Genomic DNA, 26140 nt, shown 5'->3' with positions numbered 1-26140 from the left:
CAAAACACTTCATGTTTTACCAGGAAGAATTGAGTTTTCTAAACTGACCACTGCTGCTTAATTATTGAAACCACAGCCTTTTCATTTTTACTTACAAGGAAATAATGAAAGACCGTTCATTCAGATTTAATACAGGTAATGCTTTGTACCTGTCTTTCAATGGAGACTACATTAATAGCAAGCAGACTCTATAATTAATAAAAATAATGGGGTGAAAGCCTGTTTAAACTAAGGGGGGAAATGTATGTAAGTGTATACTATGCAGTCTTCTTGATTTGTGTTTCAACAAGCCCAAGAACGAGCTTTTCCATTTCAGGAAAAAAAGACTTACAAAAACTAATGCCATTACTTCTCTTCCTCCATTCCAAACTTTCCAATCCACAGCATTTGCTTTTGCAGATGAACAACTACAGCATATTGGGGAATATATTGAAAACTTCTGGAAGAATCCACTTGTGAATGACCCTAGCTTTTATAACAAACTGTATGTAGCAGCATGAAAGAAATCTTATACTGAGTTAGATAAAAAAAAAAGCAGCAATGTGTCAGACAAAAAATCAGGAATGACTTAAATTTTTTGAATCTGTAACGCAAAAAGCAATTGACGTCCATAACATAGACCACAGTACAAAAAGCTGCTCTTGGATGACCCACCTAATTTCATAATCAATCCACCAGGACACACTGAATCTATGTTATATGGCACTAGATACAAGCCTCTAATACGGAATATATTATCTCTAATCAACATTAAAAATTTCAAGTGTCTGGAGAAACACAAGAGTTACCAATAGGAGGTCAGAGTAGAAACTCAGTGGAATACGGGTGCTTAAAAAGGTTTGAAGGAAAGTTCTTGCCAAAACGGAATCAAGAAGAATGTGACAAGCATGAACAGCAGGAAGAAAGAAGACAGAAAGATTGGATTAAAGATGAAATGTTTACCAATGAATTGATTTTCAGCGACAGAACACCCAGCTTTCAATTGGCTCTAAGTCCACAGTAAAAGAGTAATTTGAAGGGGAAAGATGTGAACTGCAAAAATTACACAATGTCAAAAATCAAGCACATTAAGTACATTTCTCAGGCACTGAAAGTTCTGGAAAGCAAAATCAACAGACTTTGGAGATGGGAAATTCAGAAGCCAAAAGTGACAGTTCTTCCAGTTTTCCACAAAAGCTGAGAAAAACATACAACACATCTCTGCAAGCAGATCAAGGTTGGAGAATCTGGGGACTCCAAGTGCATAATAATGCAAGTAAAATTTAGGACAAGTCAGAACATTGGGACAGCATCTCCCCCTCTGCTCCCCTCTTCTCTGCAAGTGATCGCAGAGTCCCAGCTCATATAATGTTTCAGAAAAAAGGAAAGAGGTGAAGTAAAATAATCATTGCAATGTTAGCAAAGGGATGGACTCCTTAACTGTCACACTTCTAAGGAGGAATCAAATGGTAAATAACATGACAATATGGATACGGCTCTTGGTGGAGCCTGTAGGAGCGGCACACCCAGTATTACCTTAGCTCAGAAGTGGTAAGTTGGAAATAATCACAGACTGTTAGCTTCTAGTTGAATGTTCTTTTAGTTAGGATAAACCTTAGCTAGACCTCTCAAATCTTACATGTTAATAATTTTACCACCACACCACAAAACCACTAACACCATTATTAGCATAACTGAAAATAAAATTTCTTCTCTTTCTTTGACACCCATGACATGCATAATTTAAATAAAGATGTTAAATATTAAAAAATCATGTAATATTTCTGGATACCATAGTTAACAGTACATACAAGAACCCAAACAGAATAAACTACCGTAACTATATATAAGTGCATATGCTTGCAAGCTAACCAAATGGCATACTCTCTGGGAAAACCCTGTCCGTGACAACATATGCCAAAGGAGTAATATTGTCTGGACAAGAAAGAAGCACAGACACACCGGTGGCAAAGCTAAGTGCCATCTTTGAAATCAAGTGTACTTGTAGTCCTACAGCCCTGGGTTCCACTGCTGGAGGAGACAATAACAGAGCAGGCTGCAAATGAAATATATTACAAAGGCATCTGAAGAAAGCTGAGTAGTTCAAACTGTTGTACTTTGGTCCCTAAGGCTCCCGCGTAGTCCAGTAATGCATACCTACGTCTTATGGCTGATTAAATGAGAAGAGCAGGTATAGAAAAACGTTTCCATATATAGATAATTTTTTTCTTCTAATCTTCAGGAAATTTGGGGGTGGGGTGTGTCTCAAAAAATGGAAATTCAGATGTTCAACACAGCCTACTGGTAATACACAGGGAGAAGGCAGGTGGAAAACTCCTCAAGTTAAAAGTCATTTCAGTGTGGAAAAGAGAGGAGAAAAACGTGTCCTAAATCTTCAGCACATAAAGACAAAACAAAATGTCCCAACAGAACAATAGCAATGTGGTTTTCATCAGCAGAAGATTATGACTTTAAAGTTTTAATTCCGAAAGACCAGACAGACACATATGGATTGTGTTATTTTAGAAAGCAAGTGCAAAACCATGTTTACCTAAAGATGTTTCTGCTATCCACTGCTATGTTAAATTGACATATTCTGCTTGATACCATTTGCTGGTATTTCCATGAAGTTCAGATGAGCAGTGCAAATATGATATGCATACCATGCTGGATATTTGATTCACTATGAAGGCCTATACAGCTAAAGTTTATCCTGTTAGGATCTATTCTTTCCTATGTTTCTTAATAAGAAGCTCCAGTTTTCAAAAGGCAAAATACAACCTTTGGCATTTTGTGTACTGTTTTTAATTAATATTGTAATTCTACTTGAGCTGGCAACAAAATTCATTGGGCCAAATTATAGACACTGAAGTTTATTCGTTCTGGGGAAAAGGGAAACATGGATTTGAACATTAGTGATAGAGAAAATAAGGATGGGTAGTACATTGGCTACTGCTATGCATCTCCGCAAAGAACGTAGCTGCATAGGTTAAGGGGTAGGGTTTAAGGTAGCACATCAGGCTGTTTCTGATAGCAAGGTGACACTGTTTACAGAGACATGGCTTTTACAAATCCTGCTGTCAATATGGTCTTTCAGGCACTTCTGTGAATTTAATGCCTCGGCTTAGTTTGTTTCTAATTTCCCAATCTTCAGCATGACTATGTTCTAGTAGACCTAAATAAGCCTTAATTACGTAACAGTCACCAATAGAGCAGTGCAAAATGTACACAGTGAAATTTTTAGCCCTGTGAAAGTCAGCATGGCCACGACTGAAGACTGAACTTGCAAGTACAACTTGAATTTGACCCAGTGTACTCTGATGAGGAAGTCACAGTTCACATTTGAACACATACTGTATTCTTCAATTAAAAAAAAAATATGCAGATTTGACAGAAAATCTGCTCCATGCAGATTTGACAGAAAATCAGACTGAACAGAAACACGGCTTTGGTACACACTTAACCCTACATCTGAACTCAAGTTTCAAACTGACGGCAGGCATCTTTTTGAAAAAGCTCAATTGTAAATAACTATATCAGTGTTTTAAACATTACATCATTGATGTTTGTAAACTGCTTCAAAAACTTCAAAAGAAATCTCTCCTGGCATTTTCAAAGGGTAACGGGAGGAGAGAAATTCCAGCCAGAGAAGAAACAAATTCCAACTCAAACTATACAATGAATCTATTATGTTCAAAATGAAGAAAAACATACATCCAACACCCATCTATGTTAAGTTAAAAACTACGGTATTAAAATGAATCATATTCTTTAGAACAACAAATATATTTCTCTGTTTGGGTGAACGGTGTCTTGCTTAAAAGTTAAACTATTGTATCTTCAGCAGGCAAACTAAATGCAAAAAAAATAACTCAAATGGAAACCAAAAGAGAATCTCCTATCTAAACTGATGTATCCAAATACCTTAGAAGAACAATAAAAGAGAATCATGGGAAGTGTAGAAGCAGTGAATAATGTTCACATGTCCCTCCCATTTAAGAAATAACTGTCAAGGGGTTCTCTTCATGCCCAACATGCAGCAACAAAGTAAGTCCCCAAGCAAGACATCTGGAGGTCCCTTCCAACCTAAATTATTCTATGATTTTCTGGAAAAAATACAAAATACAAAAGGGACGAAAAAATCAAACCCCGAAGTAATTAACTTTAATATAGCTTCTTTCTACAGTTATAACTTTGATCAGTAAATGCAGACAGGAAATTTGAAATTTGAACACAGTCAAGAAAGAACTGGTCAATTAGAATGTGCTAAGTGAGATATGTTTTAGTTTTATTAACAGGTCAACAAAATACGCATGGCTTCCACCTACAGTGGAAGCTGCACACATAACTGCGTACAATCAGATCTCCTGGAAGAACTATACTCCTATAGCTACACAGATACTTATAACATGTACATGTAGACGGGTACACATTCTTATGTATTTTTATATATGAACTTCTTTGAAGTGTAGAAACAGAATGTACTCTTACATTTCATAGGGAAAGAAGTTAATTAGTCAAGAACCAAAAAAATGAACGGAACAGTATTCCAGACAGATGGTCCAGTACTTCTTAGACAGATGGCTCTGCTAATTAGATACTGGCAAGAATAACATTAAAGAAGATGTTTTAATTACACAATGCCAAAAATTAACAACTACAAGATATTTCCTTTTTCCTTTTTCATTATCTGCTTGCTCTCATCTCTTATATCATGTGTTCAAACAATACCCTGGGGAGCTGGGGTATAATGGCAATAGCCATAATAATATATGTCAACAAATATGAGCAATATCACCTTATTGTTCATACCAGTCCAGCAATGGAATGACTTCAAAAAGTTGTGACTTGTTTGGTGATGGTGTCTTGCAGCCTGCCTAATTAGCTCTCAATGAACATGTATGCTGGAGTCCAAAAGCTGAGTTTAAAGAGGCCGTAAAAAAAGTGTCAGGATCGTAAACACAAAGAAAGAATGTAGCCACAGAGAAGTATACCAGCAAGACATTAGCAGCAAATTAGCAGCAGCAGAGTTAGTGGTGGTTTTGATGGTTACCAGAAATTTTAAGGCGTGCTTGGGTATAATGACATCCTTGCTTCCAGCAAATATGTAAAGCCACTTAAGAAAGATTTATACCTCTCTATACTTCAGAGGAACCATTTTCCTTGCTTTCCATAGAGCCATTACCCTTCGTCCTTGCAGACTTTATTGCTGGAGCTGTCTATCTTGCCAATAGACTCCTGACAAACAGTCAACTTCGGAGAGTGACCATCCTTTGTGGAAAAAACTAGAGTAAAATATTAAAAAGGAACTTCCCTTTAACGCAGCTTTCCCTTTGGGCTCACCGAAAAGGAAAAGCTGGTTTCTGGGGACTAAAGGCAGGCTGGTTAGGCTTTCATATGAAGTTACAGGCCAGCAGCTCATACAAGAAGTCCAACAACATATGGACGACTTTACTAATTGGCTACAGTCACTGCAGTATCTTGCCACTAATTACCGCATGAAACAGCCAATTCTCCTGGGAATAACATTATGTGTGTTTTCATTTGTTCAGAATCAGCTTTTACTGTTCATCCACAGTGAACAAAATTACAGTTTCTTATAAAGTAAGCAGGGTGAAATATATGAAAATAAACATCAAAACATGCTCAAATTTTCCAGGGGGTGGAATTCAATAAGAACCGAGATCCCCTGATAGATATATCATTTCATACTTAAAGCATGTAATATATGAATCCTTATATGGTTTGAAGGAGCTGATGTCAATTTATTTCAAATATACTAACCTGAAGTATATAAAAAAGTGAGAACACACACCCTGCCTATTCATGAAGTAGCCAAAGTTTTAATTAGCTTATTTTATTGACTATGCAAATAAGTAATTGTTGAAAATTGTCAGAATTAATATAAAACTAAAAGAAAAAATTAAGCATAATAGAGAAGAATTTAAAGTTACTAAATCTTTCACAAACCCTCAGTGTTGGGCTATTTCACTGACTTGCATGACACAAGACTTTGCCCAAGACTGAACTTTCAGAAATGCCACCTACCCACCCACCTGTGCATTCCTCTTTTTGTCTTCTGCAAAGATTTCTAAATGTCACAAAACATCCATTTGGTTTATATTTAACAGAGACGAGTTTATAGAAGAAAATACTGTTCCAAACCTGGAAGTTGTAACTCAAAACTTGAGTAGGTTCAGAACTAGGGTTTTTAGTCCTGCTCCCAGAGAGCTATTCAAAAAACCCAAACTGTTGCACTGGGACTTTCAAAGTTTTGAATGTTCCAATCCAGCATTTTGAGGCTTTTAATGTTTTTATGTACATTTAAAAGTTGAATGCAGGATTGTGCTGAAGGGCTAAAACAACAAAATATTCTTGCATTACCAAATTTGGCAGCCATTCAGCAGGTAGGAATGAGATTTCATAACATATTTTTAATGCACATTCTGAAATTATACTACATATAGTAAGTTTAATGTATTGAATAAATTATATGTGAACCCTCTAAGATTTAACATCTGTGTTAGCACAGTGAGTTTTAAAGCGTTTCTTGCTTTTTGGCAAAAAGATTGATTTTAGTAGGCTCCAGGATCTTTTGAACGCAACATTTCAGGTGTTTTTTTTTTTTTTTTTTCAAATAGTCTTGTGAACTTCTAGGTGCCGATGAGAAATGTCAGGATTCTCTTTATTTCAAAGAAGGGAAAGATACATGAATGTAACTTCACACTGCTCAACCCTCTAGGTTAAATAACAGAATAAGTAGAAAAAGAAGAGTCCCCTGGCACCAGAGCGCCACAAAATGTTGGTTTGGGCCTTGAGCGTAGGCAGGCAGAAGTTTATTTTCCTGTACACCTGCCCACTGCTGCTAAGAAACATGGAAATGGGAAAGGAAGCAGCGGCACCGGAAGGTGTGCCGTCTCGCCCCGTACTAACGTGCTGTTCAAGACAGCCACGCTGGCACAGGGTGCGGGATTAAAGAAGCAGCCCAGCAATCAGCGCTCCTCACCTTTCAGCCACAGACAGTCAGGGAAGGTATAACACTTCAAAAGACTGTGCAAATCAAAACCCGTCCTGAAATAATTTCTGAGAGGCGCAGTCAACGTACTGTATCTTGCCCCTGAGATGTCCAAGACAGCTGTATTATAGCTTCCTGATAGGAGCTCACAAAAACAGATGAACCTGAGAGATATGGTGGAGGATGACATTTATAACATCTTCTAAGTCATACTGAATAACTGAGAATACAAAAAAGAAATCTTTGTATGACTATATGTATCTATATAATTTTGTACAAAATGTCTTACCAGGAACAGAATAACAATTTTATCATAATTTTCATTTGTTTTTTAGTTATTTATTCAAATAGTTTTGCCATTAGGCTTTAGTGACAGCAGTCTTGGTTCTGTTCATAGTAATACACATCTATAGTTCTAGAGAAAACACTACAGTGACTTTATAATAATTTTCATTTACAATAAAAAAATATTTTGAACAGTTAGCCTAAAAATGGCATCTTACAAGACAGCAAAGAGACAAAAATAGTTGAAGGAACTTTAAGAAATATATGTCCATTAAATATGAAACCAAATCAAGGTAAGAAGATTTTAGAGAAATGAAAGCAGAGAGAATGCAGAATGCTAACAACAGAAGAAATGTAAGAACCACCAATTTGTACAGCTTGTTTAGTGAAAAGCCGGTAAAGAAATAAATGGTTCAACAGCACAGAGATACAAACACGAGATTTTCTACATCTGACTAGTTAAATTAATCGATCAGAAAGAAAGGTGACTTTGGAAAAAAACAATATTAATTTTTCTTCTTGCCATTTAAGAATAACACATAGATATAGAAGACATTTAGAAAGTGGATGGGGCAAAAATGGAACACAGTAAGAAAAACACCACCAAATTTCCACAGAGTTGGCAACAGAGTTCATGGCAGCATAACTGACAGTTCACTCCGGGAAAGAAGAAACAAAGACATTTCTATTTTGATTATATTTACTTAAAAATAATTGGATTTTTTTTTTGACAAACACTAAGATAATCTGAGACGCAAAAGAGTGAGAATAAGAGTGAGAATATGGAGAAGAATAAAAAGTAAAGAGGCACATAAATGAGTGTCATCAACACATAATATTGTGAGCTGTGGAGAAAAGGAAAAAAGAACAGCAGACAAAAATTCTCATTAAAAACGAAGAGCAAAAGATGCTTATTAAAACAGGAAAGCTTGAACCTATAGCTACTAGGAAAATCACTGGAGTGTAGCTGCACTGTTAAATTATACAGAAATCAAGGGTGAGAAAGACAAACAGGAGAATTAGGAGAGTATCTGCTCAGAATACAAAAAATCTGCAAGAGAACATCATGTACTCCCATTGCAATAAAAGAAGCAGAGGGAAGAAGGAGGCCTATAATGCAACTTTAAACCACAATTTCATCGTGAACATTTGAGATAACGGTGAGGCTATGAAGAAGCCTGAATGTAAGTTCATTTTTCTCTTTTTTTGACACAAGTGAGTGGTCTAGAGTAATGTCAATGACACATGGAGCTTGTCACCTCTAGGTCACCTCTATGTGTCAAACAACATTTAAGTTATTAATTAGTGGAGGTCAGTGACATCTGGTAACCTAGTATTAGCTATGTGAAATGAGTGGGTCATTTCTATGCCATTTCTAAAAGATAAACATTAAGATCCAAATAAGTAATCATTGGCCATTTTTGCAGAGACAATAGAACGGCTACTTAGAGCTGTTTGGCCCCTCACTACAAGAAAGACATTGAGGTGCCGGGGCGTGTCCAGAGAAGGGCAACGAAGCTGGTGAGGGGTCTAGAGCACAAGTCCTATGAGGAGTGGCTGGGGGAACTGGGGTTGTTTAGCCTGGAGAAAAGGAGGCTGAGGGCAGATGTTATGGCTCTCTACAACTACCTGGAAGGAGGTCGTAGCAAGGTGGGGGTTGGTCTCTTCTCCCAGGTAACAAGCGATAGGACAAGAGGAAACAGCCTCAACTTGCTCCAGGGGAGATTTAGGATGGGTATTAGGAAAAATTTCTTTACTGAAAGGGTAATCAAACATTGGAACAGGGTGTCCAGGGAAGTGCTTGAGTCACCACCCCTGGAGGTATTAAAAAGACAGGTAGACGTGGTGCTTAGGGACATGGTTTAGTGGTGTTTTTGGCAGTCATATTAATGGTTGGACTTGATGATCTCCAAGGTTCCTTCCAACCTCGACGATTCTATGATTCTATGATCAGAGGGAAAGAACTACCCCTGTTATGTATAAAGGCATTTACCTCATTCCACGTTGACAAGGAATCTTGGAAAAGCAGTCACCGAAACAATCCTCATCATCCTATCTTAGCAATTCATCTCCAACTTTTTCCCTCATATTTACCTCCCCACTGACCTCATATTTCAGCAGACATCGGACAGTTATAGGAAGCTCTACTCAACCTTTAGACTCAGCCTAAGGGTTGCAGCCAATGTGCTCCAAAGAAAACAACAACAAAGAAGATGTGATAAAGGGGGATAAGTTTTGTGGTCCTTGTGCACTTGCATCTAGAGGGTGCGTTGCAGGTAGAACACTCTAGAGCCAGGGAATTTTATTTGCCTCAGTTTATTGCCAACCACCACAAACCTTAGTCCATCAAAATACCTCTCGTAAGGAAGGTAAGTCACTGAGTGTGCTTTCAGTTTCCTCAGTGGATGATTTCCACTATCAATCAACCAGATTCTTAACAGCAGACAGATGAAAAAATAATCATTACTTTCTAAGAGTGTGTGAAAGATTAAATTGACAATGCTTATTTCAAACTGCGATTAAATTTTCATAGATTTGATAAATTATTGACAGTTGTTTTAAACCTGAAAAATCTGCTATAAATGGTCATGAGCACATTTGTAGAAAACACTACTGATGGACCTATGTAATCCCATGTAACCTACTATCTGACAGTAATATATGAGTAGTCATAACAATAGGTTGGCTGCGTTACACAATCATTAACTAGACTGCTAAAAAGTATTTATGCAATGCAAGTTAATAAATAACTGATAGCCATTCAGTATATGCCCATGCCACTCAGTGATTATTTGCTGTGCACCCAAAGCCACACTGTGACAGGTGAAGCTCTGATAATTTTTGCAAATGATCTTTTGTTCTCAAATCAATGGAGGAGGGGAAAAACAATCACAATCTGTGTGATATGATGCCTGGTGTACAGACTTGGAATTCTGTATGTTATTACTGCATGAACCATTAGCATTAGAGATTCATGAACAAAGAAAGAGAAAGTAGTTCATAAAACACTGATGCCTAGCTAAATGTATCAGATTCTTTGCGAAGAGTTTTACTGATGAGCTCCTAGATTATTTTATAATGCTAGTAATTTGGCAAAAGTTTCTAACTGCATTCTCTTTTTTTTCATTTTTCAAGTGAAAAAATCCCAAATATGTGTAAAATAACATCACACTTCCCCAAAGACCCATGCCTGCAGTTCTAAATAACACAGTTGTCTTTGTTGGCACTTTTCTGGAAGCTATATAGGGAGAAGGTAGCCATGGGAGAACTGAGGAAGCAAGGCAAACACACTGGTATCATAGATGAGACAGAACCTTGAAGAGCAACACCCATATCCATGAATTAAACTAGAAAAGTGATAGGCCCTTAAAACTAATGACAGAAAGCTCAAATCTTAATTTGTATCAAGAAAGTCAAAGTAAAGGAGCCCTTAAGTGTTGAGAAAATATCTTCTAAATTTCAGTGACACACACAAATTTTAGTAATAATCTCACAGAGGGAGCCTAATTGAAAAAAATTATTTCTGAATCAGCTGTGTGTTCTCCTCTTTCTGTAGCCTCTTTTCAATGTTTCTTGGTTTAGAAACCCTTTGATTGCTACATTGGAAGAACAATATTGTAATCTGGTATTTTTCTCCCAGAAGCTGACACCTCAGCAGAGGTAGCTATATAAATATAATCAATAAAGCTCATTCAACAGGATGCCCAGGGCAACTGTTAATAAGGCACTTCTATGCAGCCATGGGGCTCTTACTTCTTTTTGCAGGCACCATCAGCTTTCCCCCATCAAATTATACCTTATTAACAATTTCTCCCCTGGTGGGTATGTTATCGGTCTTAGCTTTTTAACACTGGTTTATATTGGATACTACTTTTGCATTATAAACAGAAAGTAACAAAAACTTTATTACTAGCAATTATTTCTTAAAAATTCTCCTGTGCTTTTTCTGCTGAATTGAGTCCTTTGAAGCCAGTGTTCCAAAACTCAGAGCTTTTACTATAGGAAAACACTCCAAAATGAAAAGGAGTTTTGTCTAAGAACAACAGAAGAAAAGCTAGAAATTGTAAACATTCTCAATATTCACTATAGAAAAGGGACTACACTTCTGCACAGTAGCTTATAATAGGAAACTCCCTTAGCTTATGCCTGAAGTAATGAAGAACTTCAGAATTAACCCAAAGTCCATTTATTTATAGCTCTTACTTTCCTATGAATAGTGAAATGGGTTTGAAACTCTGATGAGGCTATTCTGAGTGTTCCTCTACAAAGCTGCAAAGTCAGAAAGCTCCAAAACCTCAAAATTAATTTTCTATTTTAAGTTTAATGTACACCAAAGATGTCTCAGTATTCAGGGGGGGGAATAATCTTTATCTCTGTTCAAAATAAATAAATTAAAAAAAGAAGAAAAAAAAACTTCATAGAAAAAACACCACTGGATTTGTATCTGCCTTAAGGTGCAGGGAGGAATATGCATTATTTTAAAACAGTTCAATGGCACAAGCATTTGCTTAGCATTTCTCTGCAATATTCAGTGTGAGACACACTTAAGAAGCTCTAGGTATTAACAGCAGCCAAATCAAAACTCACAGAGTTCAAGAAAGAAGACTTGTGCTTTTGAAAGATATTGTGGAATTTTAATGGTGACATTCTGAATAATCTCAGTCTGTTTGCAGATTCTGTAACCTCTCCTTGCGCTGGAGGTTTTCTCCAATGTGAAACACCTGGTGAAATTTTTCACTGACTACTGAAATTACCCAGTTCTTTTACCCAAATTCAAGGAACACATAAAAATTCACAGAGAGCCCAAGCCTTATGGTAAAGCTTGCATCTACAGACATGTTTCTTTCACTCTGAAAGTAGAATGGCTACAAATAAAAAAGAGTTAGGGAGTTGGGGGGGGGGGGGGGGGGGGAAGACGTAAAGAACAAAGATTTAAAGAAGAAGAGGGAACTAACATATTTAAAATTAATTTGCGATGTAAGCAAGGCTACAGCCTCCTCAGGGAAGATATTTGAGGCTTAAAGGCTTAAACTGGACAGAAACAAACGAGACTTTCCTGTGATAACTTCTCTTGAAGTACATTTCAGCCCTGAATTTTCAACGGTTTCCCAGCACATAGACTCTTATACTGCCTGAAATCTTCAAGGAAAGAATAAGGCTTTACCTACAGGACTAGGACCTGAGTCTATGTTAAATGAAAGAGATGAATACTCACACTTAAGCTTTACAAGACACAAACTATCCTACAAGAAAAGGAGCAGGCACATCAGTGAATCCTGCTTGCTCTGTGTGGTAAAGGAAACTGAGTGATCATCATTTTTAAAGCCAGGCTAGAGACATCCTTTTGGCCTGCATGTTACCTGTGACTGAGAATCTACATAAACAATTTCTCAAGCAGAAGAGGGACTTCTCATCAGTAACATAAGGCAGGTCCTGTCTCACTGCCAGATCTTTTCAAGGACAATGTCCCCATAACTTTTTTAATGGATTTAAAAAAATGCTTTCTTCCCTAGCCAGGATCTTAGAAATAATACTAGATAATTTCTTGCAAAATTCATCCAAGCTATCAGTATTCTGTGTTAATCATGGTGCTTTGAATTCAGACACTTAATATTAATTCTAATCACGGAATCACGGAGTTTCAGAGTTGGAAGGGACCTCTAGAGATCATCTAGTCCAACTCCCCTGCTAAAGCAGGATTGCCCAGAGCACATTACTCAGGACTGCATCCAGGCGGGTCTTGAAAATCTCCAGAGAAGGGGACTCCACAACCTCCCTGGGCAGCCTGTGCCAGTGCTCTGTCACCCTCACCGTAAAGAAGTGTTTCCGTGTATTTGAACGGAACTTCCTGTGTTCTAACTTGTGCCCATTGCCCCTCGTCCTGTCACTGGGAACCATTGAAAAGAGCCTGGCTCCATCCTCCTTCAACCCACCCTTTAGATACTTGTACGCCATAATAAGGTCTCCCCTCAGCCTTCTCTTCTCCAGGCTAAAGAGTCCCAGCTCTCTCAGCCTTTCCTCATAAGGGAGATGCTCCAAGCCCTTAATCATCTTAGTTGCCCTTCGCTGGACTCGCTCCAGCAGTTCCCTGTCCCTCTTGAACTGGGGAGCCCAAAACTGGACACAGTATTCCAGTTGTGGCCTCACCAGTGCAGAGCAGAGGGGGAGAATGACCTCCTTCGACCTACTGGCCACACTCTTCCCTATGCAGCCCAGGATTCCATTGGCCTTTTTGGCAACAAGGGCACATTGCTGGCTCATGGATAATTTACTGTCTACCACAACCCCCAGATCCTTCTCCTCAGAGCTACTTCCCAGCAGGTCCGCCCCTAACCTATACTGGTGCCTAGCATTCTTCCTCCCCAGGTGCAGGACCTTGGACTTGCTTTTGTTGAACCTCATTAGGTTCTTCTCTGACCAGCTCTCCAGCCTGTCCAGGTCACGCTGGATGGCAGCACGGCCCTCTGGGGTGTCAGCCACCCCACCCAGTTTGGTATCATCAGCAAACTTGCTGCGGATACACTCTGTCCCCTCATCCAGGTCATTAATGAATATATTAAACAAAATTGGACCGAGTATTGACCCCTGGGGGACACCACTGGTTACAGGCCTCCAACTAGACTCTGTGCCGCTGATCACAACCCTCTGAGTTCTGTCACACTGTGAGTTAATGGAGAAAGGAGAGGGAAGGTGGGACAGAAAGAAGAGCGTGTGTACATTAAAAACCCATGCAAGGATGTAAGCTGCTTGGCTGGCTGCCAGATGCCCACCCAGCCACTTTCTCATAAATTCATTTTGTTGCTAATTAAAACTAGAATAGGATGGTGAGAAACAAAGACAAATCTTTAAAACATTTCTCCACCACCACCACCTTTTCACAGGATCAACTTCATCCCTACACTTCAAACTCCTCTACCTCCTCCTGCCCAGCAGCGCAGGGCATGGGGAACGGGGGGCTGCCATCAGCCCATAACATCTCCTCTCTGCCGCTTCCAGCCTCCTTCACACTTTTCCCTGCTCCAAAAAACATTCATAGCTAGAGACCTTTCTTTTAATTCAAAATAATTTGGAAAGTTGCAGCACTGCAAGAAAGCAGTCCCAGTTAATCCCACAAAATCTATGCTATAAAGAGATATGGCAGAGAGTTCAATGTGAGTTGCATGCAAGCAAGGGTCAGCCACTCCACTGAGAAACAGTAGCAACAAAAAAATCCAAAAGCTCAAGTGTCATGCCACTCTATTGGAATAATGAAATTATTACATGGGTGTATATATTATAGAGATACATTATACAAATGTAACTAGATAAAAATTTTACATATTTTTAAATTAAATTATGATATGTGTTTGGCACTTTTTTTGCTTCGATTCTGCACTTTCTTTGGTTATTGTTTGCATGCTGCCCTCTTCAAATCACCTAAAATCTTCATTCATTATGTTCTCCACTTGCCAGAAATCAGTTCAGGGAGAAAAAAAAAAAAGTTCTTCTCACAGCCACTTTAGCTCTTAAAAGCATTGATTCTGATGCATACCTTCACACCTTCTTTGGTTTTTAATCACTCTTCCAAAAACGTACACATTTTTCTACTCTTACATGATAGATTGGATAACACTGAAAATTATGAAGATCCATTAACACACATTGTATTTTTATGACTAATCAATAGGCTAACTAAAGCTTTAGTATAATAATCTGCTTCTAACTCTTCCTGGTACTTCACATCTTTCTGAAATCTCCAAACCTCCACCATTTAGACTGAAATTTTCCTGTGCTAGAGAGGAAAATATGAGCAAAAGAATTTATTTGTAAGAATGAGAGTAGAGGAAAATAAACATTTTCAATCCTTCCATTTGTAAAACTCTTTTCTGCCTCTTTCTTCTTCCATACACTATATCACAAAAGTGATTGGGGTGAAAATAAGATACCATAGTAGACAGCTTTTTGAGAAGTTCTACTCTGTGCCTGACCAGAAAAAAACTTCTGATTTTACAAAGTTATTAGGGTAGCAAAACTTCAGAATACAATCAGGATTATGAATGCACATGAGCTGGATTTTGCCTTTTTCTTTTTTTTTGCTTATTTTTCTGGGACAATTCAATAACATCTCAATAACTTTACAGTGATGGTTGATGTCCTCAGGCAAGAGAACTCAATTGTTCAAAACAAATTCTTCCTCACAAAAAAAATGCCCTTGGCAAGAACATTATGCATTCCCTAAAGATAAACTGCTACTGCTAGTACTAATAACAACAGTAACACCAATAGTAGCAATATTAAAGCAAATGAATAACCTATAGAAAGAAAAAGAGGTATTCCAAAATGAGATGGGTATATGCTTCATTATAGAGCACTGACTGTCCCCCTTACAGTCGGAATTAACTGCTGGAGCAGGAGAACACAGAAAGCACAGCTGTATTAACAGAATTTGAAAGCACCTGAACTAAAAGTAATGTAAACTAAAAGCTATCACATCAGTAAGCAAAAATAGGAAAAGGAAGACATAAGGCTTGAGTCTTTTCTAGTTTTCATCATCTTCTCTTACTCCACTGTCCCAAATCCACTGCCAACAAACTGCTGCACTGGATTAATGGCAGTTAGGAATTATTTTTGTACTCATCAATTGAATTCCTTCCTTCCAAACATATCCGTGAACTCCCCTATAGTGGAATTAGCTCACTAAATTTGCTAACCAAATTAGCACATTTTAACTAGCCAGTAACCCACCAAATACCTCTTAATGCTCACATGAGCAACTTCCAGTATACAGTAGTTATAGCATCAGTAAATACAAACTTGTCTCAATAAATGGATAGAGCACATGTAATAAATGTTTTAAATTTCAATCTAAATTACATACAAAATCATGTTTGATGTTGTGCTAGCTGAAAGTCATTTTCTAACAGACATTATTTTTCTAGTATAGATGTAGCTTGTCATGTCTTACTGTCAGAAGAATGCTAGCTTTCCACACGTGATAAGTAGGAATCTCAACCATTTGGCTGTTGTTCTTGTTTTAATGAAGAAAGATTGGTATCTCAAGAATCCTGGGGGGATAATGCAGATGTGACGCAATGCAGAGCACAGACAATAATTCTGACTTGGTAACAGTCTGAACATACTTAAAATGCATGCTTTCAAATCCCTCCCACTGTCCTCACCACAATAACATCTCTTATCAAAGTTTCGTCTATTTTAGGAGGTAGGTTCTCCACAACTAAATGCTAATCTGTTTGGATTCAATTTCAAACTGAAACATACACTTGTATAAATTAAAACAATGGAACAAGCCAAAAATTTCAATGGCTTGGCTACTTTCTGCTCACAAGAGGCAGATGTATTGTGCTGCACAGGGAGTACAGAGGGAGTTTCTTTCATATCTTAGTACAACAAGTCAACACAACTTTAATTTCACTCCCCACGTTACATGTTTCATGCATGCTCCTCAACCTAAATAACACAAGTGGAAGCAGGACTGGATGAAGAACGGGCACTAGCTAACATTACTGGCAGTCACGCACAGTAAATACGCTGTATCTCTGCAAGGGCAGAGTATCTCACTGTCACACGTGATTATGTGCCCCAGTGAGCAGACAGGCCAAGTATCTTTTGGTCTTTTCTGAGAAAATTACATACTGTAGTTGGGAAGAATCCTCAACTGGACCGAGATGGAAAAGTTCACTGTAAATGCCTGCACAGGGACAGTGAAAGCACCGAACTGTTGAACTGTTGATATAAGCATCCATTGAGATGACCTTCAGGGACACTGCAGGACAGTACTATACCCAAGAAAGAAGTCCCAGTGATGTGTGTGGCTGAGCAGGAGAGGAAAATGATCCAGTGTTGGGTTATATCTGCCTGTGCTAATGTATGGGAGCAGAGAAGCCAACAAAAAAGAAGTGAATTACAGTAGTGATTTGATCAGCAGGTGGTGCACAAAGAAAGCCGAGACAAGTTTAGTGGGATCCATAGCTCACACAATACATCGTCTTCAAACTTAACAGGGATAGAAAGCGAAAAGGAAAGAGAAAAAGGAAAGCCCCTCTCCAGTGGCCGGCTAGGAAGAGAAGCAATTGAGGTACGTAGATGAGCATCCTCTCCAGTGTAACAGGTAGTCTCCCCAAAGGCGTATCCTGAGGAATGCCGTGAGATCCGAAAGTGAAGTAGCACTAGCAGGCTTCAGCTACCCTCAGACAGTTTGGGTATGCACTACACTGAAGCCTGGCAGCAAGAGTGAAGTTTTAGATACAAAAGAAGGTTTTCATAAAGCAACTCATCATGAGGCCCAAGATTGAAGAAGCAACTCTTGACTTTGCCCTGAGTAGCGTGCAGGAGTAGCACTGTGATAGCAATCACAATGTATTAGATTCAAATCCACTACAGCATGTTCTGCTTCATAACAGTGAACTTCAGTATGAAGAAGCTTGATAAAAAGGAGCTAACTGATGCAGATGAGAGTTAAAGAAGTTTTGCAGGCAGCATTCAAGGATACCTAGCTGGAAACACAGGATGAATGAACACTACCTTAAAAAAAAAAAAAAAACACGATGGAAAGGGCAAAAGTAAAGTTGGCATAGATTAACAGCAGGGCAGAAGTAGTTAATAAAAGGAAGAAAGCATCTTTCAGAAAACTAAAGCAGTGTTAAAATGAAGAAAAAAATAGAGCAAAACTCTGGCAGGTAGAATCTAAAAACCAAACAATGTAGACCGAAAAGAGCTTGAAGAACAATTTACAAAAGGCATAAATATTACTAATAAATCCTTCTTCAAACACATTAAAAGCAGGAAGCTTGACAGTTCATAGAAGCACTAAATGATCAAAGAAATGATTAAGAAGATAAAGCCACACCAGAAAAAGAAATATTTCCCCCCCTGCCCAAGTTCATCCTGGAAGAGCTCAAGGAAGTCCTCATGCCAGAATGGGGGGCTGGAGGGGCTGCTCATCAAAAACTCTGTCTCAAACCACAATGCTGTTACAAGAGGTTATAAAATACAGATAAAACAAAAGCAACAGATTTTTAGTATGATTTTTATGCAAGAATATTAAAAGAATTCAGAGATGAAAGTGCTGAACCACTGAACGCCTCCCCCACCTCTTTTTTATAATAAAATCAGTGTAAGACCTTTAGCTTACAACTGTTTTTTGTACCTGAGGACTGAAAGATAGCAAATGCAATATCTATTTCTAAAATGGGCTCCAGGAAGACCTATGAAACTGGCAGCACTGATGTCTGCACCAAGTAAATTATCAGAAATTACGTAAAAAGTAATACAGAAGTGAACAAAGTTGCAAGCCCTGGTATGCAAATTCAACCACCCTGACTGCTCGGTATAAGCAGTCCAGGAGATTTCCAAAATACATTGATGGCAATTCATTGATAATAGTGAGTGACAGCCCAACCAGGGAAGGTGATCTTCTGGACTTGTTTTTATGAAACAAACAGGCATGTGAAAGGTGAGGCCTGCCTTGGCTGCAGTGATCAGAGGAGGGTGGACAATTTTGAGAAAAGTAAGCAAAACAAATAGTAGAACTGCAGTCATGGACTTCAGAATAACAGATTTCAGCTTGTTTAAGGATCTTCTTGGCATGATCCCATGAGAGACTGCCCTGAAAGGCACAGGGCCTCAGGATAGCGTGTTGATCCTCAGGAACAGCTTCTCACATCGTAAGAATGGACCATTCTAACATGCAAATATCTGAGCAGGCACAGCAGAAGGCCAGCACATGTGAGCAAGGCACTCCAGAAACACAAAAACGAAATATACAGAAGGTGGAAGAATGTATGAGCTCTCCTTGAAAAATCTAGAGACACTGCCTGAATACGCAGGAATGGAACTAGGAAAGATAAAGCTCAGCCAGAGTTGAAACCAGGATGGAAAGTGAATAGTATCAGAAAGACAATAGCATCAGTAAGTACAACAGCTCGTGGCTCAGCAGGTAGGGGAGCTAATGTCAAGTAGCACCAGTATAGGTTAGGGGTGGACCTGCTGGGAAGTAGCTCTGAGGAGAAGGATCTGGGGGTCGTGGTAGACAGTAAATTATCCATGGCCCAGCAATGTGCCCTTGTCGCCAAAAAGGCCAATGGAATCCTGGGCTGCATAGGGAAGAGTGTGGCCAGTAGGTCGAAGGAGGTCATTCTCCCCCTCTACTCTGCACTGGTGAGGCCACGACTTGGAATACTGTGTCCAGTTCTGGGCTCCCCAGTTCAAGAGGGACAGGGAACTGCTGGAGCGAATCCAGCGAAGGGCAACTAAGATGATTGAGGGACTGGAGCATCTGCCTTATGAGGAAAGGCTGAGAGAGCTGGGACTCTTTAGCCTGGAGAAGAGAAGGCTGAGGGGAGACCTTATTATGGCATACAAGTATCTAAAGGGTGGGTTGAAGGAGGATGGAGCCAGGCTCTTTTCAATGGTTCCCAGTGACAGGACGAGGGGCAATGGGCACAAGTTAGAACACAGGAAGTTCCGTTCAAATACACGGAAACACTTCTTTACGGTGAGGGTGACAGAGCACTGGCACAGGCTGCCCAGGGAGGTTGTGGAGTCCCCTTCTCTGGAGATTTTCCAGACCCGCCTGGATGCAGTCCTGAGTAATGTGCTCTGGGCAATCCTGCTTTGGCAGGGGAGTTGGACGAGATGATCTCTAGAGGTCCCTTCCAACTCTGAATACTCCGTGACTCCGTGATTCCGTGAAGTGACGCAAAAAAAACCCTGAGGTACACAGTGCCTTCTTTGCCTCAGTTTTCACTGGTAAGACCTGCCCACTGGTCTGCTGTGTGCCTGAGCCTACTAGAAGAATTTGTGGAAGTGAAGCACTACTAAATGCAGAGGAACATCAGAGTAAGGGGGCATCTAAACTAACTGAATGTGTACAAGTTCATGGGACCAGATTGGAAGCATCTAAAGGTACTGAAGGAGTATCCTTACAGCCCAGCTATTGAGATATTGACGGGATTAACAGAAAATAACACAAGTGAAAAACTGAATCATCAGGCTTAAAGGGTTGCATTCAGTAGCAAAAAATCCATCTGGTAACCAGTTATCAGTCAGTTGAAGACTGATATTTGGGCCAATACTGTTTAACCTCTTTATTAACAACCTAGACAATGGGACAGAGTGCACTTTCAGCAGGTTTGTAAATTCTAGAAAAATCAGAGAAAATGAGAGATCAATATGCTGGAGAGCAGGGCTGTTTTTTCAGAGGCACCTCAATGGACTGAAGAAAGAAGCTGACAGGAGCCTCATAAAGTTCAACAAAGGGCAAGTCCTGCAGCTGGAATGGAATAAACTCCTATAACAACACTGTCTAGAAAAAATAGATATGGATATGGACAAAGTATGATTAAAGGATATCCAGGTGATACATTCTTTTTGGATTTCCAACAGTCAATGGACAAGTTCTCTTACCAAAGGACCTTTAAGAACCTCTTCAAGAAACTGCGATCATAGCATAAGAGGGAAGGCTCTTCCATGGGTAAAGAAGATGCTAAAAAGTAGGTGGGATAGGTATATGGTTGATTTTCAGAAGGGAGGAGGTCAGCAGTTGAGACCCACAGAAACCTATGGCAGAACTCATAGATGCTGAACATATCCTTAGGTCATACAGAAGAGAATGAACAGTGAAGTTGCATTACTTGCTAAAGATACCAAGTTTTTCAGAGACTGTGTTGAGTTCCAGGAAACCCTTACAAATCTGAATGGCTACTTATCTGTATTGAATTTAATTTACAGTTTTACTAAATGCAGTGTTGTGTACCAGGAAAAAGAACTTTTAAAAAGGAAATTACTTAATTTCATGTATTCAGTGATGGGCTCTTAGCTGAACATTACTATTCAAGAATGAGACCTTAAGTTACAGTAACAAAAAAAAGGAATTGGGAATAAATTATGAGACATATGGAACACTGGAAAACATGGAACAAATCCATTCACCCCCTTATTTTGAATAGTTTTTGCATTTCTGATCCAACCCCAATTTCAAATTTGAAAGTAGAACTAGGAAAGATGCATAGAAAGGGGACAAAAGACCTCCAGCTTTTTGTGTTTTCTCTACAGGGTAGGATTAAATAGACTGATTCCTCGGCCTAGAAGAAAAGACACCTGAGGAAAGAGATAATAGACAGGTATACAATCATGAGAAATGTGCACAGGGAATATTGTTCACTGATTTTAACAGTGAATTAAAAGTGTATTCACTGCTCTTTGAATAGTAAAGAATATTTAATGATATAAAACCCGGAAGTTCTTCATTCACATGATGAGCTGCAGAACTCTTTTCCACAGGACAACAAAGATACAAAAAGCAGATGTGAGTTAAATGTCACAGGGTGAAGCCAACACAAAAATATCGCTAAGGTAAGTGAGCTCTTGATTACATCTGCCCTGCTCTCATTACATGATTGTATTTTGTGCTACAAAAACAATAGTTAAACAATTATCTGTGTTTGATTTGTTAAAATTTCTGCCACTGAGTGGTGTGGTTCTGTTTATGTGGTTACCTCACTTTGCAAATCCCCTGTGACAGCTGAAAAGCTGACTGGATAAAAAGCCATCCAAGACACTACCTTCATCTCAGGAAGCTCCAGGGTTTCAAATAGCTGGGAAAGTTTTCTGAGGAAATATCATTACATGTTTAGGCTTTTCCCAGGCACCTGCTGTGGGCTGAAGACAAGACAGCGCACTAGGTATGATCTGACCCAGTACAGGCATCAATATGACCTTCTAATTCTAATTCTAGAGTTACATCACCCATTATCAGCCTTAGCTTAATTTACTTCAAATAAGCAATAGCCTTTCATCAAAGTTACATATTTTTATGCTGTTTAAAAAGAATTTCAGCAAACATTAAAGAAAGTTGAACATCATTTACAATTAACATCACTGAAGTTATTCTTCACAGCAAGGGAAATAATATGAAACGCTTACAAAATATGGACCAAGTCCTTTTTGTAAATTAAAAGAATAAAATCAAGAATCTAAATCCCGTCTTAAGCCTTGACTAGACCCAAGATGCGTTTTTTTATTATAACATCCAGGTTCAAGCTGCACACACTGCCTCCTCGTCCCTCATATGTTATTTATTTTACACTGGAAGCACTTTTCCAGTGACTTACAATTGGTTCTGTTCTAGGCAGGTTATGAGTCAGAGCTCATAATCATGTTACCTGAATATGAATTTGTCTTTCTGCCTATGTACCCCCCATTTATGATTTGTTTTTGCTACAGAAATTTCCCTTGTGCAAAATTTTGCATGTTCGGAACATTTACTTTTTCAAATTTCTTTCCCTGATTCAAAGCAGAGGGAAGAACTAGAGATAGTTCTGCATCCTGCCTGATTAATGAAAGTCCTGTTTTCTTGTTGCCTGACGACGCTCTGTGTCCATGCCGGCACCTGTGCAATAAACACATTCTTGCTATCTGCCCTGCCCTTTTTCAGATTTCCAGGCCTGCTAGGAGAAGCCAGGGAAATGTAATACGCACCCGCTTCTGACATTTAGATCTGGTTGGAGCAGGCTGATGTTTGCAACAGGGGGAGGGAAAAAGACGGAGCTTGAGATATCTTGGATGCTGCCCCACAAGGACAGTAAGAAAAGACAGCAACCGAAAGAAGAGAGAAGACTTTCCCGTGGGCCTCAGGGGCCAGGGAATCCTGAAGGCTGGTCTTACTGGCAAAACCTGAGGTAAGGGCAGCACTGAGTACCTTGACCTTTTCCGTGTCATTTGTCACCCGTTCCCCAGGCCCATTCAGCAGCAGGCCCGCATTTGCCCCAGTCTCCCTTTTACGGCTGAGGTACTTGTAGAATCCTTTGTTGCTCTTCGCATCCCTTCCCAGATTCAACTCAAGGTCAACTTCTGCTTTCCTAAGCCTATCCCGGCAAGATCAGACAGCTACTCTACACTCCTCCTGGGTCACCTGCTCGTTCCTTCACCTTTTGTAGAATTAATTTTTACGTCTTCTGAGTTCCATTAGGAGCTCCTTGCTCATTCATGCACTTCCATGCACATCTCTTTCTACTTGCCATACAACTTTTTAGCTGATCTGTAGTAAAAATCCAGGTACGTTACTTTCAAACAAACAAACAAAAAAAAAGCTGTTTCAAATCAGCAAGAGGCTTCAGGTTTTGGTATTCGCTTTCTGGTGCTTGAGTACCTTGGCACTGCATTGATTGCATTGAAGTGCTCGCCACCTGCTTCCACTTACAGGGCACCAGTCCAGGAATCACATCGCTGTGTTGTTTCTGTTTAAGCCTTTGCTGTGCTTTGTCCTCGTTCCATATTATAAATACGTTCACTGTCTCATGGAACTAGCTATGGACCTGCCAGGCAGAAGCACCATTCTGCCTGCAGCAAGGACTTTGTGTGACATAGATGCCAAAGTCAGAGCTTTGAATTTCTCACAAGGAATAATGAAAATGAAGTCCCAGCTTTCAAAGCACCTACCAAATAAAAAAGGAAAGCATTTGGGTCTGAGGTACATTTTGAAGATCAAAACATCATCGAATTGTGATGTTAGAAAATCCAAGCTCAGAAAGTAGAGGGGATAAATGCCTAAAAAGTCTCACAGAGAATCAGGAGTTAGCATTTGGAAGTCCAAACAGAATTACAAATTCAACTCTTCAATTGTTTCAGAGCTTTTTTATCCAGTTAACGTGAACCAATCTAGCTGCAGGTATACGTACCAATTCTTACCTGAAAGCTTACATCTAAGTCTACTAATGTCTATTTAAAGTCTATCAATGACCTTCCTTCTGCTCTCCTTGTCCTCATCAAATCATTTCTACTCGCCAGCACAATGCTGCAATGGTCAGCAGGACAAGGCCCCAGACAGAGCTGTAAAAACAATGGGTATTTCAGTTTGGCTGCCAAAACAAATACAGAAAATTTTCTTGTTACTTCTACTAAATAATTCAGCATTAACTGAATGTTTAATTTAATCCATCATGTTTAGATTATTCCTTGTTTGAATTTCTAAAGCTGTTTTCCCTCTTAGTACAAACCAAAGTCTATTCAAAACCAAACTATTCTGGAAGAAAAATTCAAAAGGCTTCATTCATAAAATGTTAAAATATGCTGAGATTTTGTAAAATAATCCCCAATTCCCTTACTTTGGCTACAACAGCTCACTAAGATTGGACAGAATTCACTTTTTTTTATCATCGTAATTCTCATCTATCCTCAAAAATTATTGGGTTGTAGTCTTTACCTAGTTCTGAACCTTTCTATCATTGTCTTTCAACAATTTCTCTCTGGCTTCCAATAGTCTCCTCACTACACTGAAGACCCATGTCACCATCATGTTTGAGTTGAAGCTGAACTCCACAACTTCCAGAAAGCTTCTTTACAAATACAGCATGTAGGTCCAAGTGTTTTCCCATGACAAAAGAGGTGAAAAAGGAAGAAGTAAAAGCCATAGACAAAGACTCCAGATTAAAAATAGAGGGGATGCTTATTGGAAAATATTCCTTATCAATCTCCAATCGGGCAAATAATGATTTATCCTTTTCAAGGCTAAGCCCTGGATCAGGAACCCTACTGAAAATATTGAAAATCCTCTAGTCAAAAACAGGTAGACAGACAAGTAGGAAACCAGAGACTGCTTAGAGTCAGCAAGCACTATCAGGCAGAAAAAGGAGACATATCAATTAAGAGATCACACAGGAGTCCAGATAAATCACAACTGGAAATTAGCTGGAGAAAAAGGAACAAACAAATAATTACAGAGAAAGACTGAGGTTACAATTAGAAGTGATGCATGAATAAATGTCTTTTTACAGTTGTAACCTTAACTCTGCCTTGTATGTTTAGGAATAGGGTTAAACAAGCATTTTACTTTGGAGATGCTATTTCAGAATAGATTCAATCATCTTGGTAGTCATCCATTCAGGATAAAGGTTTACATAATGCCAAACACAGGTGGGATTTCTCTTTGGCCCAAACAGCAAACATGACTGATTGGTCACTGTGATTCCAGTAAGAAATGTTATACCTGTCACTGAGGGAAAGCCACAGGAAGGGAGACTCTGAAGGAGACTGAAAGAGACATAAAGCACAATTTTGTCCTGTGGTTATACCACTGGTTGGAACAAACTTACTGGATTTATAACATACGTAGGTCTTCCCTATTTTCTTCCTTTAACAACATTACCCTAAATCACATTATGTGGCATTGTTAATAATGTCAGTGTAAAATGAGACAATTAAAATGACATGAAATTGGATGAATGACCACTTCCCAAAATAAGTATCAAAGAAAACAGTGTATGCCTTCAACTTTGAATTTAAGTATCTCAGTTGGAAAAACTACACTCGATGTGTTTTTTCCACACAAAGAGGCATAAACATAAATTTAAAAAGTCTGTCTTATTCTGCTTATCAGTAGCTCTGCACATCTGATACAGGGATGCATTATTGAAGCGCTCTGTCCGAGTCTCGCAAGTACTGTTTTTTACTACAATAGTTCCAGGCTTCCAGCTGAGATGCTCAAGAAGCAGTCCAAAGTTTGAAATATAAGCAAGTTATACATATTTAGTTTAGTCACAAACTATGTAACATGGCATTTTGGTTTTGAATATTTGTTTGGTTTGGGGTTTTTTTGATGGTAGCTTTTGGCATGAGGACACTTGCTTAAGTCAAGTTACTATTTGCTTTCCATTTGAGATGTTATGATACTGAAAGATGGGATACAGATTTAAAGAGGGAAACAAGCTGCTGTGATCAAGCCAGTGTTTCTCACAAGGATCACACTGGACTGAGTTTATTATTAGACAGAAGTCTGCCAGGCAGGTGCTTGAAATAAAAGTAGTAGGGCTGAATTGAGGTTAGTGGTAGCCAGAGCTCCACTCAAGTTCCAAGACACAGGACAAA

The 26140-nt window shown here is 39.0% G+C and overlaps 1 protein-coding gene across 1 annotated transcript in view; it reads right to left on the bottom strand.

Moving 5' to 3' along the window:
- Positions 1-26140, bottom strand: part of SEMA5A (semaphorin 5A) — a gene marked incomplete at both ends in the record, with an annotated part of 243572 nt that overhangs the window by 159706 nt on the left and 57726 nt on the right. The window lies entirely within an intron of this gene.

This window comes from Vanellus vanellus, assembly GCF_965231255.1.
Source record: "Vanellus vanellus genome assembly, chromosome: 2".
Taxonomy (NCBI): domain Eukaryota; kingdom Metazoa; phylum Chordata; class Aves; order Charadriiformes; family Charadriidae; genus Vanellus; species Vanellus vanellus.
Note: the sequence above shows the minus strand (reverse complement) of the source record. Positions and strands in the feature narration are given on the sequence as shown.